Raw genomic sequence first — 18,505 nt, 5'->3', positions numbered from 1 at the left:
CCCCCAATTCTGATTGTTGTTTCCCCAATTGTTCAAGTTGTTGTTGTTGCCATTGTTCCAATTCCCTTGACCTTGGTTGTCCCAATTTTGATTGTTCCCTTGCGATCTCCATTGTTGATTTGGAGCATTGCTCAGTTGACCTTGGTAGTTATTGGCATATAATACTTCCTCACTTTGATCATCATAAGAATCGTCTTGATTGTAATCACTACCACTTTGCTCATATTGATCTTGATTGCTTTGCACTTGTTAACCATGCTATCTCTTCTTGTTGACCATGGCATTTACCCCTTCCATGGTATTTACTTGCTTTGTCCCTTGAACTTGCTGAAGTTGGGCCTTTGCTAACTGATTCATAGTAGTTATCAAATCGGCTATGGCTTGTCCGTGATCATGAAGTTCCTTATGAAGATGGATGGCATTAGGGTCACCATGAGGAATATTTGCCCGACTCTGCCAAGCTGAGGATGTGTCAGCCATCTCATCAAGTATGTCACAAACATCGGCATAAGGCATTTTCATAAAATTTCCCCCAGCTAGCTGATTCACCACACATTGGTTGATCGTATTGATGCCCCTATAGAATGCCTGTTGAATCATTGCTTCAGTCATATCATTGTTTGGGCAGACCTTGACCATTGTCCGGTATCGCTCCCAGATTTCATGAAGGGGTTCATTAGATTCTTGTTTAAAGGCTAAGATCTCATCCCTCAATGTTTCCATATGACCCGATGAGAAAAACTTGGCTATAAATTTTTCTGCCAACTCATCTCACGTGTGTATGGAGTGGTTGAGTAGCCTCTCGAGCCAGTCCAAAGCTTTCCCTCTAAGTGAAAATAGGAAAAATTTCAATCTTAGAGCGTCACTACATCAAAAAGTGATTTTAGCAGCAATTATTTAGTGACAATAACTTAATTGCCGCTAAAGTATTCAATGAAGGCAAAATATTAGCAGCCAAAGAATATTAGCCAGCAATAAATATATGTTTAGTAGAAATTTAAGAGAATAGCCCGCAAAACTTTGGTTTTAACTTTTCCTCTTCCTTCCAATTTAGTTTTCCCTCTTAATATTTTCCCTCTGATATAATTTACCACTCGATTTTCCTTAAAAAAAATATATCTTATTGTGCGGCCTTCAACTATTACGGTGAAGCCTCCATAAGCTTTGCAAAGTTGCTGAAGTAAGAAAACGTACCATTGCAATTTGGCCTTCAACAAACAAAATTCTTCCAGGTTGTAGATATGATTTTGATTCCTCTCTATATCTCTATTTCTAGATCTCAATTTCTCTATATACACTTTCTATCCCTGTCTCTATCTTTTGGAATTTAGGGTTCTATTATTATGACAACAGAAAGATTCAACCTTTTGACCAATATGTTGACTCAATACTTAAAAGGCCAACTCAACCAATCCGAGAATCATCAACATTTGATCCCAATATCAAATTATTCATTAAAATCAATATCAGATACAAAGCTCAACATCCAAATTACTACTTACTAGAATAACTTTTATTAAAAAGGGAATAATAGGAATATTTAATTTTGATGCCTGGGCAAATTATGGATATAGTCTAAATTGGCAATTTATTAAGATGTTGATTATCTTATCGTGTCTCTAAATTTTAAATTTTTTAGATTTTGTAAATACGTAATACTGCTTTCTTCTTGAAGTTGATGGGTGTAACTTTTCACCCTCTTGTTGATAATCAGAAGTTTGATTTGGTTTGTTACTTTTTTCTTACTGTGATATATTTGTTTTGGTGCTATATCCTTAACTCTGCTGTTTTATTTCTCCATCCCAATTTCTTTTATACAAATTAACTTCTCAAATATCAAATGAAACTTCACGTTGAACACTTTTTCGGTCATTATGTTATGACAATTGTGAAATCCATTAGTGAAAAAATATGAAATTTCGATCTAATTTGGAATTCAAATGCGATAAAAGAAAAAATAATTTTGGAACGGAGTGTGTATGAAAAAGGTGAACTGGGTAGTTAGATTTTCCATCAATTGTGCTTAATATTTATATGCTCTTAGTATAATTCAGTACTTGAATAAGATAAATTAGGTAAAACTCTTCCCCAAGGAACTAATAAAATAAAGGATTACATAAAATTCTGTTGAATCTGGACTGGAGGGTCTGTAACATCTGTTTTGAGGTTTATTATCAACTTTTTTATTTTTCTTGACTATGCTAGTGGCCATATAGGATAAAATGTGCGTGTTTTAGTGTACAGTTTGCTAGTGTTCTTTAGTGGGTGAATTGATTTCTGTATGTACTTCGTATGTTTTTTTTGAGAAAAATTGCATTATAATAAAGTTTATTTAGATTTTCCAATCACAATAGGGTCGTTTAGTCTGGAATCCATATGATGGGTTTTGTTTATTTTAAATAGTGTTGATTGCATCATAATAAACTTCATTATTAATGATTATCCTGAAATTATACCAGGTTTAAGTCGTCTTTTGGATTTGGTAATGCTTTAATGTTCTTTGATTTTTTAAGTGGTGAAAGTTGCATTTTATTGGGATTTTAGTCAGTTATTAGATTAGAACCGTGTCTTTTTTAAAGTATAGTTATTCTGGCTTTGTCATATGATGAATTTGGATCAATGTGTTTGTATGTAAAAGGATCTGTTAGGATGCATGTCTTGAGTAATAGGTGTTAGGTCATGATTCTCTAATCTTTAATGCTATTTAAATTTAAGCTGTGAACTTATACTCATTGGTGCTAGAAAAAAGGATGGCATACAACAAGTGAGATGATGCAATCAGAATTACTCCTAGTGAGATAATTCATGCGCAAATATGCTCCTAGTGAACCTATGCGTCAAAATATCAATGGCACCTCAACTGAACAGGTAACTCGAGTTTATAAGTTTTAGATATTTTTACGAAATTTTAATCCTATAAAAGTATTGTTAACTAGTGTGTTAATATTTATCAGGTTCCTGACGCCAACAGTGGCCATGACCGAGTACCACAAACATCAAGGATATCTAGTGTTGCTGAAAATACTTTACCTTCTCACGGTAATACTCATCTTTATCCTTCGGCGCTACTGTTTGTGTTTTCTACCGTTTGAGTGTATCTCCTTGATTTTTATTAATTTGTTGTTGTATTTGTGCTTTCCTTGGATGCTTCTTGCTTTTATATTGTCACGACCCAAAATTTAACTAGTCGTGATGGCACCTAACCCAACCCGTTAGGTAAGCCAATTACCAACTATCAAATTTCAATAATAATTATTAAAGCAATTTAAGTGAATAAATGTCTCAGTCTTATACAATTCCCAAGAACTGGTAGTACAAATCATGAGCTTCTAAGAATAGAGTATACAAAGCGGAAATGAAATAAATACATAGTCTGTTTGAATAATACATAAACATGGCTTTTATAAATCTAGGGCTACCCTGAACAAGAGACAGCTACAACAGGAATGCTGGTACATCTTCAAATCCCTCAACCATCGAGCACAGCAACAACAGCAGCCAACATCTACACGCAATGTGCAGAAGTGTAGTATCAGTACAACCGATCTCATGTACTGAGTAAGTAACAAACCTAGCTGTAGGTTGAAAGTAGTGACGAGCTTCTACCAAGGTCGGGTCCATAACCAATAGTCTACAACAGTCCATAACAACTTAAAGCAAATAATACCAGAAGTAACTCAGAGATAAAATGCTCAGCCAAATCATGATTTCAAAAATAATAGTTCTTCCTTTCAAATACATCAGTGAAAACCCAAATCGTTTGCCGAAGTTGCCAAAAATATGAATAGTTTGAAAATAATAATTTCTCCCAAAATCTTTTCAATAATAAATAAGATGTTTCATTTTCCTTCCGGATAACCCTTGTAAAACAAATGCATCTGTAAAAATGTATGAGAAATTATGAATGATGTGATGTTGTACAGCATGAGGAAAATACATCTATATGCATGTATGTCATGTGTGCATGCCAATGCGATGCAACTCAGTGATAAAATCATAAATAGCCCCTCGGGCAGAACATCACTCATATACAACCCCTCGGGCAAACCTCACAGTCACTCATGCCTCTCGGGCATACCTCACAGTCACTCATGCCACTCGGGCATACCTCACAATCACTCATACCACTCGGGCATACCTCACAATCACTCATGCCTCCCAGTCACTTGTCACGACCCAAATTAACCCTCCGTAAGGTGTCGTGTTGGAACCTAGTCTTTACGACTAGGTAAGCCTAAGATTACGAAAAATATAAAGAAAACACAACATTTTTAAAGATCAACAACATATTGTGAATAACCAAGAGTAGTACCACTCGGCATATACAAAAGAATTTTCCAAGACCCGGAATATCACTAAGTCACAAGCTGCAATAATCTATGTAGCTCTATACAAAAGTCTGAAGATAATAAAGAAAGTCTCTAGGCGAGGGAGTAGAAGGGGACTCCGAAGAACTGCGTACGCAAGCAGTAGTACCTTGAAGTCTCCAAAAATCAGCAGCACGCACTAACCCCTAGGCTGATAGCTCGCACCTGGATCCGCACACGAAAACATGTGCAGGGAAGGGCATGAGTACACCACAATGGTACCTAGTAAGTGCCAAGCCTAACCTCAGTCGAGTAGTGATGAGGTCAGGTCAAGGCCCTACCGGAGTAAATATAATAAATGAAACAGTAAAAGATATAAGTAAAATTTACGGTAATACAGTTAAAGACGACGTCAAATCTCAGATTTTCAATTGGGGAACCATTTCCCCCATTTCCAAACTTCTACCCTCAATTTCCTTAATTAGACGAGAAAAACAATAATAGATTAATGTATTATGATCAAAATAGAGTTAGAATTAGTTACCCAATAGTTCTCCTTCAAAATCCCTCGAGAAATCGTCTCCCACCTAGCTCTAAATCGAATTGGTGAAAAATGAGGGATGAACCCTCGAAGCTGCCTCTTCAACCCAGCGATTTCCGCACCTGCGCTCATGGGGCCGCATCTGCGATCACCCACCTGCGAAAAAATCATCGCAGGTGCAAAAATCACTTATCCGTGCTGGGGCCGCATCTGCGGGCAATTCTTCGTACCTGCGGTCCAAATCGGCGCATCTGCGCATTTCACTAAGGCAGTCAGGCTCCGCACCTGCGCCCACGCTTCGCACCTGCGGGCTCGCAGGTGCGGTCAAACTTGCGCACCTACGCTCCATCACAAGCCCCATCAGTTCCGCATCTGTGCACTCCCTCCGCACCTGCGGCCTCCCTTCCGCAGGCGTGAAACACCAGAACCAGCAAAGGCACCAGATTTTTCTTAAGTCCAAATTCATTCCGTTAAGCATCCGAAACACACCCGAGGCCCCCGGGACCTCAACCAAACATATCAACCAATCCTAAAACACCATACGAACTTAGCCGTGCCTTCAAACCACATCGAATAACACCAAAATCATGAATTAAGCACGGATTCAAGCCTAAGAATTTAAAATTTTTCAAATTCTACAAACGATGCCGAAACACGTCAAATCTAGTCCGAATGACCTCAAATTTTACACACAGGTCACAAATGACACTACGAACCTACATCCACTTTCTCAATTCCATTCCGAGCTCGATATCAAAATTTCCACTATCGGCCGAAATCGCCGAAAAACTAACTTTCGCCAATTCAAGCCTAAATCTACTACAGACCTCCAAAACACATTGCGGACACGCTTCTAACCCCAAAATCACTCAACGGAGCTAACGGAGACGACAGAATTCCATTCCGGATCCGTCTTCACACAGTTCCGATTACGGTCCAGACTCTAAGGCTTAAACTCACAGCTAGGGACTAAGTGTCCCAAAACTCTCTGAATTCCAAAACCAATCACTCCGGCCAGTCTCAAAAACATAAACAAATATGGGGAAAGCAGATATTAGAGGATCAGGGCTCTAATTCTCAAAACGACCGGCTGGGTCGTTACATCCTCCCCCTCTTAAAACAATCGTTCGTCCTCGAACGAGTATAAAGACATAACTGAACTGTGAAAAGATGAGGGTACTGGCTGCACATATCCTGCTCGGTCTCCCAAGTCGCCTTCTTGACCGGCTGACCCCTCAACTGGACCTTTACTGAAGCAATATTCTTTGACCTGAGCTTTCTAACCTGCCTGTCCAAAATGGCTACTGGCTCCTCAACATAAGATAGATCTTTGTCCAACTGGACTGAGCTGAAATCCAATACATGAGTCGGATCACCGTGATACTTCTGGAGCATAGACACGTGGAATACCGGGTGAACTCCTGCTAGGCTGAGAGGCAAGGCAAGCTCATAAGCAACCTCCCCAACTCGCCGCAATATCTCAAAAGGACCAATGAACCTCGGGCTCAGCTTGCTCTTCTTCCCGAACCTCATGACGCCCTTCATAGGCGATACCCGAAGAAAGACCCGCTCACCAACCATAAATGCCAAGTCACGAACCTTCCGGCCCGCATAACTCTTCTGCCTGGACTGGGCTGTGCGAAGTCTCTCCTGAATCACCTTCACCTTATCCAGGGCATCCTGGACCAAATCTGTACCCAACAATCGGGCCTCGCCCGACTCAAACCATCCCACTGGGGACCGGCACCGCCTACCATACAAAGCCTCATACGGTGCCATCTGAATGCTAGACTGGTAGCTGTTGTTGTAAGCGAACTCTGCAAGTGGCAAGTATTGGTCCCATGACCCTCCGAACTCCATCACACAGGCACAGAGCTTATCCTCAAGAATCTGAATCGTGCGCTCGGACTGCCCGTTCGTCTGAGGGTGAAAGGTTGTGCTCAACTCCACCCTAGTACCCAACTCCTGCTGTACGACTCTCCAAAACCGTGATGTGAACTGTGTACCTCTGTCTGAAATGATGGATACTAGAATACCATGAAGACGGACAATCTCTCTGATATAAATCTCAGCCAACCTCTCAGAAGAATAAGTGGTCAACACTGGAATAAAATGAGCTGACTTGGTCAGCCGATCCACGATCACCCAAATAGCATCGAACCTTCTCAAAGTCCGTGGAAGTCCAACTACAAAGTCCATGGTGATCTGCTCCCACTTCCACTTTGGGATCTCTAACCTCTGAAGTAATCCACCCGGCCTCTGGTGCTCATATTTGACCTGCTGACAGTTGAGACACTTGGTCACAAACCCAACTATATACTTCTTCATCCTCCCCCACCAGTAGTGCTGTCTCAAATCCTGGTACATCTTCGTGGCACCGGGATGAATGGAGTACCGCGAGCTGTGGGCCTCCTTGAGAATCAACTCCCGAAGTCCATCTACATTGGGCACACATATCCGGCCCTGCATCCTCATCACACCGTCATCACCAATAGTCACATCTCTGGCATCACCTCGCCGAACCCTATCCTGAAGAATTAGAAGATGAGGATCATCATGCTGGCACTCCCTGATACGGTCATAAAGAGAAGACCGAGCAACCACACAAGCTAATACTCGGCTAGGCTCTGAAATATCCAACCTCACGAACTGACTGGCTAAGGCCTGACCATCCAAGGCTAAGGGCTTCTCAACTTCCGGAAGATATGCCAAACTCCCCAAACTCTCTGCCCGGCGACTCAAGGCGTCGGCCACTACATTGGCTTTCCCCGGGTGGTATAATATAGTGATATCATAGTCTTTAAGTAGCTCCAACCACCTACGCTGAAGCAAATTAAGGTCCTTCTGCCTGAATAAGTGCTGCAAACTCCGGTGATCAGTGTAAATCTCACAGGGAACACCGTATAAATAATGACGCCAGATCTTCAGGGCGTGAACAATAGCTGCTAACTCGAGATCATGAACCGGATAATTCTTCTCATGCACCTTCAACTGTCTAGACGCGTAGGCAATCACCCTACCGTCCTGCATCAATACCGCTCCAAGGACAATCCTCGAGGCATCACAACAGACAGTGTAGGACCCCGAACCTGTAGGCAATACTAATACTAGAGTTGTAGTCAAAGCTGTCTTGAGCTTCTGAAAGCTCTCCTCACACACCTCGGTCCACCTGAACGGAACACCCTTCTAGGTCAGCCTGGTCATAGGTGCTGGAATGGATGAAAATCCCCCCACAAAGCGACGGTAATACCCCGTCGAACCAAGGAAACTGCGGATCTCCGTAGCTGATGACGGTCTGGGCCAACTCTGCACTGCCTCCACCTTCTTCGGATCTACCTTGATCCCATCACAAGACACTATGTGGCCTAAGAATGCCATTGAATCAAGCCAGAATTCACACTTAGAAAATTTTGCATACAATTTCTTCTCCCTATAAGTCTGAAGCACGGTCCTCAAGTGTTGCTCATGATCTTCCCGAGACCGGGAATATACCAGGATGTCGTCAATAAACACAATGACGAAGGAATCAAGATAAGGCCGGAACACAATGTGCATCAAATGCATAAAGGCTGCTGGGGCATTGGTCAACCCAAATGACATGACAAGAAACTCATAGTGACCATATCTGGTCCTGAAAGCAGTCTTCGGGATGTCCGGCTCCCGAATCTTCAACTGATGATAGCCAGAACGTAAATCAATCTTGGAAAACACCCTGGCACCCTGTAACTGATCAAATAAATCATCGATGCGAGGCGAATGATATCTGTTCTTCACTGTAACCTTATTCAACTGCCGATAATCAATACACATACACATAGAACCATCCTTCTTCTTCACAAATAAGACCGGAGCACCCCAAGGTGATACACTGGGCCTGATGAAACCCTTATCAAGCAACTCCTGCAACTGCTCCTTCAACTCCTTCAACTCAGGAGGAGCCATACGGTAGGGAGGAATAGAAATGGGATGAGTGCCCGACAACAAATCAATGCCAAAATCAATATCTCTGTCGGGCGGCATGCCCGGAAAATCAGCTGGAAACACATCTGGAAAGTCCCTCACTACTGGAACTGACTCAATTGTAGGTGTATCAATACTGACATCTCTCACATAGGCCAAATACGCATCACACCCCTTCTCAACCATTCGCCGAGCCTTAAGAAATGAAATGACCCTACGGGGAGTATACTCTAAGGTACCTCTCCACTCTAATCTCGGCAAGTCTAGTATAGCCAGCGTCACGGTCTTAGCGTGACAATCAAGAATAGCATAATGGGGCGACAACCAGTCCATGCCCAAGATAACATCAAAAACTACCATACTGAGTAATAACAAATCAGCTCTGGTCTCAAAACCACTAAGAGCAATCAAACACGACCGATATATGCGGTCCACAACGAGAGAATCTCCCACGGGAGTAGATACATAAACAGGGGAACTCAAAGAATCCCGAGATATCCCCAAATGTGGAGCAAAATAAGAAGACACATATGAATACGTAGAGCCTGGGTCAAATAATACTGATGCATCCCTATGATAGACAGGGACGATACCTGTGATGACTGAATCTGAAGCAACGGCCTCTGAACGGGCTGGAAGGGCATAGTACCTGGCCTGGCCTCCCCCTCTAGGGCGACCTCGACCTCCCAAACCTCCACCTCGAGTTGGCTGAGGAGGTGGGGTGGCAGCTGGTGCTGGAAGAATGGACGGAGGACCCGGTGGAGCACGTGGAGGCTGATAAGTCTGTGAAGGTGTACCCCTCCTGGCTCTAGTGCAATCTCTAACCATGTGATGAGTGTCACCACACTCAAAACAACCCCTCGGAGAACGCGACGGCTGAGACTGACTCAGACCTGGCCTGCTGGACTGGCCGGTAATAGCATCTCGAGTAGGAGGCATACTGGATACTGGCGGTGCATAATAGGGCTCCTGAGGTCTAGGAGGAGCTGGAACACCGCTGGCTGCTGGAAGAGCTGAATGAACATGGAGACTCACAAAACCCCTACCATAGCGTGCTGTTGGTGCACGAGCTCCTGAATAATGACCAGTCTCTCGAGACCTCTTGGCCTCTCTCTCCTCTCTGTCCTAGGCAAACATGCCCTCCACTCTCCTGGCAATGCTCACTGCCTGCTAATAAGTGATGCCCATCTCCAATTCCCTGGCCATACTGGTCCGAATACTGGGGTGGAGTCTCTCAATGAAGCGACGAACCCTCTCTCTGACTGTAGCAACCAGAGCCGGTGCATGGCGAGCTAACTCACCGAAACGGACTGCATACTCCGACACAGTCATAACACCCTGACGCAACTGCTCAAACTCTGCGCGCCAAGCATCTCTGAGGCTCTGAGGAATATACTCACGCAAGAACATCTCTGAAAACTGAGTCCAAGTGAGTGAGGCTGCCTCGTCCGGACTACTCAGATCATAGGCACGCCACCACTGATATGTTGCTCCCCTCAGCTGGAAAGCGGTGAACGAAACCTCACTCGTCTCCACAATGCCCATAGTGCGAAGAATACGATGACACTCCTCAAGAAAACCCAGAGCATCATCTGAAGCTAGTTTGCTGAAAGTAGGTGGGTGGTACTTCTTGTACCTCTCAAGTCTGAGTTGCTTTGCCTCAGAAGCAGCTACCTTGATCTCATGTTGAACCGGAGCCACTGGGGGCATAGGAATTTACTCTGGGGCCTGATCAACCTGGACCTCTGCTCAGGAGTGCGGGCTGCGGGAGTCTGTGCCCCTCCCCCGGCCTGAGATGTAGCGGGAGCTATCGGAAATAGTCCAGCCTGAGCCAGAGTGCTGAACATGCTCATGAACTGAGCTAAAGTCTCCTGGAGGGCTGGAGTAGCAATAGGGATCTCCGGTGCTGGCCGTCCAGCTGGAACTGCTGGGGGCTCCTCTGACGCAGCTCTCGCAGGTGCTCGGGCTGCACCACGTGGTCGTCCTCTACCCCGACCCCGACCTCTGGCGGCTCTGATAGGGGGCTCGGGTGCCTGATCCTCGGTCCTGCCAGTACGGGTCCTCACCATCTGTGAGAAAGAATAGAATAGAATCTTAGAATATTTGATGTCAATAACTCGCACGACAAGGAAATCAAAGAAATATGATTGTTCTTAACAGTTACATAGCCTCCCGAAGATAAGTACGGACGTCTCCGCACCGATCCGCGAGACTCTAATAAACCGGCTTGTGACTCGCGACTCCTATGAACCTAGTGCTCTGATACCAACTTGTCACGACCCAAATTAACCCTCCGTAAGGTGTCGTGATGGCACCTAGTCTTTACGACTAGGTAAGCCTAAGATTACGAAAAATATAAAGAAAACACAATATTTTTAAAGATCAATAACATACTGTGAATAGCCAAGAGTAGTACCACTCGGCATATACAAAATAATTTTCCAAGACCCGGAACATCACTAAGTCACAAGCTGCTATAATCTATGTAGCTCTATACAAAAGTCTGAAGATAATAAAGAAAGTCTCTAGGCGAGGGAGTAGAAGGGCACTCCGAAGATCGGCGGACGCAAGCAGTAGTACCTTGAAGTCTCCTAAAATCAGCAGCACGCACTAACCCCGAGGCTGAGAGCTCGCACCTGGATCTGCATACAAAAATATGTGCAGGGAAGGGCATGAGTACACCACAATGGTACCTAGTAAGTGCCAAGCCTAACCTCGGTCGAGTAGTGACGAGGTCAGGTCAAGGCCCTACCGGAGTAAATATAATAAATTAAACAGTAAATTTACGGTAACACAGTTAAAGAAATTCTCGAAAGTTTAACAGTTAAGGGAGCCCTCGGCTTAGAAGAAGGTAAACACAGTGGGAAATCTCCCGGGATACCGTCCCTTAGTTTCAAATGAATATGCAGTACAGGGGGATCTCCCGGAATACGTCTGTAGTCCCAAAGTAAATATACAGTGCTGGGGGATCTCTCGAAATACGTCCTTAGTCCCAAAGTAAATATACAGTGCTGGAGGATCTCCCGGAATACGTTCGTAGTCCCAAAATAAATATGCAAGACAGGGGGATCTCCCGGAATACGTCCGTAGTCCCAATTTAAATATGCAACGCAAGATGAAATGGCTGGTATGTCATCGAGTTATACGGTTTATACTGAACACAGATAAGGAAAGTAGGGACTTAACTAAGCATGGCGCACAGAATGTCAAATAGACAGTTAAAACACGTAAGCATGCTTCTCTAATCTAAGCTAAACTATTCAACGTATTAGTGAAATTTAATAAGGGAAAACAGTTTATGATTTAGAAAGGAAAAATGGGATTTTTGCAATAATAGCCCATATACGTACTCGTCATCTCACGTACATGACGCCCACACATCAATTAATATCAAACATCTTAAGGGAAAAGTCCCCAACACTAGGTTAGTCAAGCCACTTACCTCGAATCGCTCAAATCAACTCGATATCATGTTCTTCCCACGAGTATCCGACTCCACATGGCCCGAATCTATTCAAATTAATTGCATTATGTAAATATAACTACAAGTAACTAATTTAGCTAATTAATTCGAAGCTAAAGCGTGAAATTAGAAAAAACGCCCAAAAAGTCTCCCCGGGCCCACGTCTCGGAATCGGGTAAAATTACAAATTATGAACACCCATTCACTCACGAGTTCATTCGAACAAAAATCATCTAAATCCGACGTCAAATTCCCATTCAAATCTCAGATTTTCAATTGGGGAACCTTTTCCCCCATTTTCAAACTTCTACCCTCAATTTCCTTAATTAGACGAGGAAAACAATAATAGATTAATGTATTATGATCAAAATAGAGTTAGAATTAGTTACCCAATAGTTCTCCTTCAAAATCTCTCGAGAAATTGTGTCCCACCGAGCTCTAAATTGAATTGGTGAAAAATGAGGGATGAACCCTCGAAGTTGCCTCTTCAACCCAGCGATTTCCACACCTGCGCTCATGGGGCCGCATCTGCGGTCACGCACCTGCGGAAATATCATCGCAGGTGCGAAGGTCACTTATCCGGGCTGGGTCTGCATCTGCGGGCAATTCCTCGCACCTGCGGTCCAAATCGGCGCATCTGCGCATTTCACTAAGTCAGCCAGGCTCCGCACCTGCGCCCACGCTTCGCACCTGCGGGCACGCAAGTGGGGTCAAACTTGCGCACCTGCGCTCCATCACCAGCCCCACCAGTTCCGCATCTGCGCACTCCCTCCGCACCTGCGGATCTCGCACCTGCGGCCTCCCTTCCGCAGGTGCGAAACACCAGAACCAGCAAAGGCACCAGTTTTTTCTTAAGTCCAACTTCATTCCGTTAAGCATCCGAAACACACCCGAAGCCTCCGGGACCTCGACCAAACATACCAACCAATCCTAAAACACCATACGAACTTAGTCGAGCCTTCAAACCACATCGAACAACACCAAAATCATGAATTAAGCACGGATTCAAGCCTAAGAATTTAAAATTTTCCAAATTCTACAAATGACGCCGAAACACGTCAAATCTAGTCCGAATGACATCAAATTTTACACAGATCACAAATGACACTATGAACCTACAACCACTTTCGGAATTCCATTCCGAGCTCGATATCAAAATTTTCACTATCGGCCGAAATTGCCGAAAAACTAACTTTCGCCAATTCAAGCCTAAATCTACTACAGACTTCCAAAACACATTCCGGCCGCGCTCCTAACCCCAAAATCACTCAACGGAGCTAACGGAGTCGACGGAATTTCATTCCGGATCTGTCTTCACACAGTTCCGACTACGGTCCAAACTCTAAGGCTTAAACTCACAACTAGGGACTAAGTGTCCCAAAACTCTCTGAATTCCATAACCAATCACTCCGGCCTGTCCCAAAAGCAGAAACAAATATGGGGAAAGCAGATATTAGGGGATCAGGGCTCTAATTCTCAAAATGACCGGCCGGGTCGTTACAGTCATTCAGCACTCGGCACTCACACTCAGTAGGTACCTGCGCTCACTAGGGGTGTGTACAGACTCCGGAGGGGTTCCTACAGCCCAAGCGCTATAATCTGCACGGACAACTCACGTTCTATAATATCATATCAGAATCCGCACGGACAACTCACGTGCCATAATAAGCCAATAAGTCCTGCTGCAGGCGGGCATCCCCAATCCATATAATAGTAATAATATATATAAAGCCAACATGGCATGCTGCGGCGTGCAGCCCGATCCCAAAATATCCTCACAACCAGGCCCTCGGCCTCCCTCAGTCATCAATCTCTCAGTCTCTCTCTCACGGGCTCACAATGTCATGAGAATAGCCCAAAAATGATGATATGATGCATCAATAAATAACAACAGAGACTGAGATATGATATGCAATGAAATGAATATGACTGAGTATGAATTTTTAATTTAAATAAATAATTCACAGCAATATGACCTCTGTGGGTCCCAAAAATACTGGCACATAGCCTCAACATGATTTTTAATATGCTTTTCAGCTCAATTTCTTTAACTCATAAAACACATGGAAAATGCCAAGATCATTTAACTACAAAATTTCACAGAAACAATTATGTCACAATTTCTATAGTGCACGCCCACACGCCCTTCAACTAGCATGTACGTCACCTCCCAACAATTCACAAAATACATATATTCAGGGTTCATACCCTCAACTCCAAGATTAGAAGAGTTACTTACCTCGAACAAGCAAAATCCAATGTCGAGCAAGCTAAGAATGCTCCAGAAATTCCATTCTGCGCGTATCAACTTCTAAACAGCTCGAATCTAGTCACAATTAATTTGATTCAGCCCACAAAAATTATAGGAATTAATTTCATATCAAAATATTAATATTTTCCAAAAATCCAAAATTACGCCCCAAAAATCACCTGTGGGGGCCACGTCTCAGAATTCGATAAAAGTTATAAAATCCAGAAGCCCATTCAACCACGAGTCTAACCATACTAATTTTACCAAAATCTGACCTCAACTCGACCTCCAAATCTTCAAATCTTATTTTCAAATCCCTAAGTTCAAACCCCCGATTTACACCTCAAAAACATGTAATCTAGTCGGATTATTCGATGATAATTCAATATTATGGAGTAGAAATGATCACAAGTGACTTACCTCAAGTTTCCCTTGAATTCTCTCTCAAAATCGCCCCAAAAACCGTGTTTGAAGGCCCAAAAATGGCCAAAACTTGGAACCCCTCTGTTTTTAATATTCTGTCCAGGATTTTCGCACCCGCGGTGATTTCTTCGCACCTGCGGTCTTCGCGCCCGCGGTGATTTTTTCGCGCCTGCAGTCTTCGCACCCGCGATGATTTCTTTGCACCTGCGGTGTTCGCACCTCAAATCAAAATTTATGAACTTTGAACTTTCAAATTCTATATCTTGTGCTGAAACATATCAAATTAATCCGGAATGACTTCAAATTTTGCACAAAAGTCATAAATGACATAACGAAGCTATTCAAATTTCCAGAATCAGATTTCGACCTCGATATCAAAAAGTCAACCTCTTGGCCAAACTTCCCAAAATTAAATTTTTCGGCATTTCAAGCCTAATTCCACTACGGACCTCCAAATAATTTTTCGGACACGCTCCTAAGTCCGAAATCACCATACGGAGCTATTGAGATCATCAAAATTAAATTCCGAGGTCGTTTACTCATAAGTCAATATCCGGTCAACTATTTCAACTTAAGCTTCCAACATGAAAATTCATCCTTCCAAGCTAACTCCGAAATACCTTAAAACCAAAACCGACAATTCACACAAGTCATAATACCTCGTAGGAAGTTATTCAAGACTTCAAATAGTTGAAAGGAACATAATTGCTCAAAACGACCGGTCGGGTCGTTACATATATATATTTCCTTTTTCCACGGTTGTTGATGTCGTAAGGTTGTGATAATAGTGAATACTGTCAGATACCATAATCACCTACTACATCTTTACCATCCAACTTTCTGTTGTAATTTGTAGTAACATTTTTCTCAAGCATAAGTTAATATTACTACAAAAATGTATTGTTTCCTTTGCTATGCCTATGCCAGTGAACTTAGTTATATGGACTCCTCCTCCAGTTGACGACACTTCTTTCTTGCCTTGGAATAAAATAAACTGGAAAAGCTTTTGTAAAATTATGACCGGATATTTGGAAATTTCGTGTGATTTATGCAGCAGTGGAAAGGATATTGCTTACCTGTCTCATTTAAAGAATGATCTCCTTGAACAAGTTGTAACTACTAGATTTGCATATTTGATGCCAATGCAAATCTAGTCACTCAAGTCTCAACACCTTCACTTCTTTTTGCAAGTTGCTGCTACAGATAAAACTTGCCATCATCCTTAAGTGACTCAATTACTATCAGGAAATAATACCATAAACATTATCAGTCTCTGGTTTATCCATTCCCTCTTCCAAGATATTTCTTTATATCTACAACCACTGTTGCAAAATGCCTTCTCACCTCTAAAAAGAACACAAACAGAAATACAATTCAGGACATAATGCATCACACATATTGTTCTTACAAAAAGGAAAGTTACAAGAGTTTTAATTATCAATGTATTACTACATAGTGAAAAGATTATTTATTTATTCAGTTAAATGGACATTACTTTCTACCTTTAATCATATTTGCCTGCTTGAACTCTTGGGATGGTTGGCAAACCGATAGCCTTAAATCTAAATGTCAATCACAACAAGTACGTTGTGTCTTTGCTGGGTAAATGTGAGCCTCCACCAACTGAATAACGCATTTGCATTTCTTGAGAGTAGATGTTGGTAAATATCGATTAAGGAAGGAGCTTGAGTAGAAATGAAGTCTATAGACATGGTTTACCAATAGAAAGAATAGAGAAAGTGAACCTTAGTAAACTATCAAACTTGTTTTGAGAGGTAAGTTACACATAGAAAGAATCCATGATATAGATATATCCTTTAATTCAAAAGGTCTTTTACTCTCATATGGACTATGTCAAGGGAGGTGAATTTTTAAGATATTGTATCTCTTTTTTGCAATTGAAAGAATCTGTACTAGTCATATACTAGTGTAACTCTTCCCTTTGTTGTGTAGATTTTACTTGATTTTAGAATGACTTACATGGGTATCAGAATGATATGTAGTAAACTTGTCCTTGCTTCTTGTGGCTATTTTTTCATAGTATATAATGTGATTACTAAAAGCAAAATTTCAAGGAGGACATGACCTGCTGATATACTAGAAACTAATATCGAAAGCCTTATAATTTAATAAATTCTCGTACGTAGCTAAAAAATAAAGGCAGCATCTCATTTGTTGGAATTAAAGTATTTTTTGTTTTCAGGGAACTTTATACAAAACTTATATTGATATAGAAGATTCATGTAGCTCATCTCTACTAGCTAAAATGTTTTATATCCTGCGGTAGGTATCATATTTGGACATAGCTTCATATCAGTCGTGTGAAGGTTTTATGAGTATCTTGTTGTACTGGTCCATAGAACTTAGTCTTGGAATTGTAGTTATGTTTAGGTTCTTATCAGAAACAATTATTCTTAAGTTGACTATAGTTTCTAGAGTAATTTTAACTATTTGTGACACATACAATATGCCTATGGCTAAGGTTTTGTCGAGGTTATTGTGCATGTAAGCAAAAGAACTTGTTTAAGGAAGCATATTCTAGTATCTATGTTTAAGGAAAAGAACTTGGCGACTATAACATTTGCTAATGAACTTGGCACGCAGCTTCCTTTCACTTCTCCAAGCTAATATTCTGCTTTTGATTTTTTTTTGTTCCCCTCGGTTAATACAAAGAAAGAATCTCTCTTTCATTATTTGCAAATCCATTTTGCTCGCCTATTAATCCATCTAGTTGTTTCTGCTAATAAATGTTAGGTGAGGGAGTTGGCTGAAAAAGAATATACAAACAGACAATGATGGAGTCTTCAATATGTTTTTTCATATTATATTTTATCTTTTGACACAGTTTTTTTTATAATTTCAGGTCACACACTCTGATGTTCAATAATTTAGCGGGTGGAAGATTTAAATATGATAAAAAGTTGCGGAAATTATTTTAAGACTGTCATTCGTCAGGATTAATTATATAATAACATTAGCTATTCAGTTCAAACAATATAAGTTTATTTTTTAAGTTAATGTGACATTGATTTTTTTATTAATACTTCCTTTTGTTTGTTAAGATTTAGTAAGGTATATTATATTTTTGAATTAATATTAATATATTTTGTTGTTTGGAACATATTCTAGACGAATGTAGTAACTATTATTAATGGTGCCTAAATTATTTCCATTACAGCTTGTGACTTTTAGCGCTAAAAATAATTATTGTTAAAGATAGCTTTTTAGCGACAATTTAGTTGAATATATCAGCCATTGAAATGGACGCTAAAAGGGCAAACTAAGAATTTGTCAGCAGGGATACTATTGCAATTCTAATTGCCACAAAATAATTGCCGTTAAAGATATGAACTTTTAGCGGCAATTATTTTAAATTTAGAGGCTATATAATAGGACGCTAAATGAGCATAAATTAGCCGTTTTTATATTGGGGTTTAGCAGCCATCATAATTGCCGCAAACAATTACCGTTAAAGTCAATTCTTTCTAGCGGCAATAAATCATATATTTTACCAGCTTTTGTCAGAAAGGCCGCAAAAGACTTTGCCGACTCCAACATCA

General features: G+C 41.5%; 1 long non-coding RNA gene across 1 annotated transcript; it reads left to right on the top strand.

Annotated features, from left to right (window-relative positions):
• The first annotated feature begins 1,028 nt into the window (after positions 1-1,028).
• On the top strand, positions 1,029-18,066 carry LOC104117479 (uncharacterized). Its single transcript, XR_011410730.1, has 4 exons — positions 1,029-1,232; positions 2,743-2,868; positions 2,955-3,039; positions 17,809-18,066. It is a non-coding gene; the product is annotated as an uncharacterized lncRNA (long non-coding RNA).
• Positions 18,067-18,505: the final 439 nt, after the last annotated feature.

The sequence above is a fragment of the Nicotiana tomentosiformis genome, chromosome 1, assembly GCF_000390325.3.
Source record: "Nicotiana tomentosiformis chromosome 1, ASM39032v3, whole genome shotgun sequence".
NCBI lineage: Eukaryota > Viridiplantae > Streptophyta > Magnoliopsida > Solanales > Solanaceae > Nicotiana > Nicotiana tomentosiformis.
Note: the sequence above shows the minus strand (reverse complement) of the source record. Positions and strands in the feature narration are given on the sequence as shown.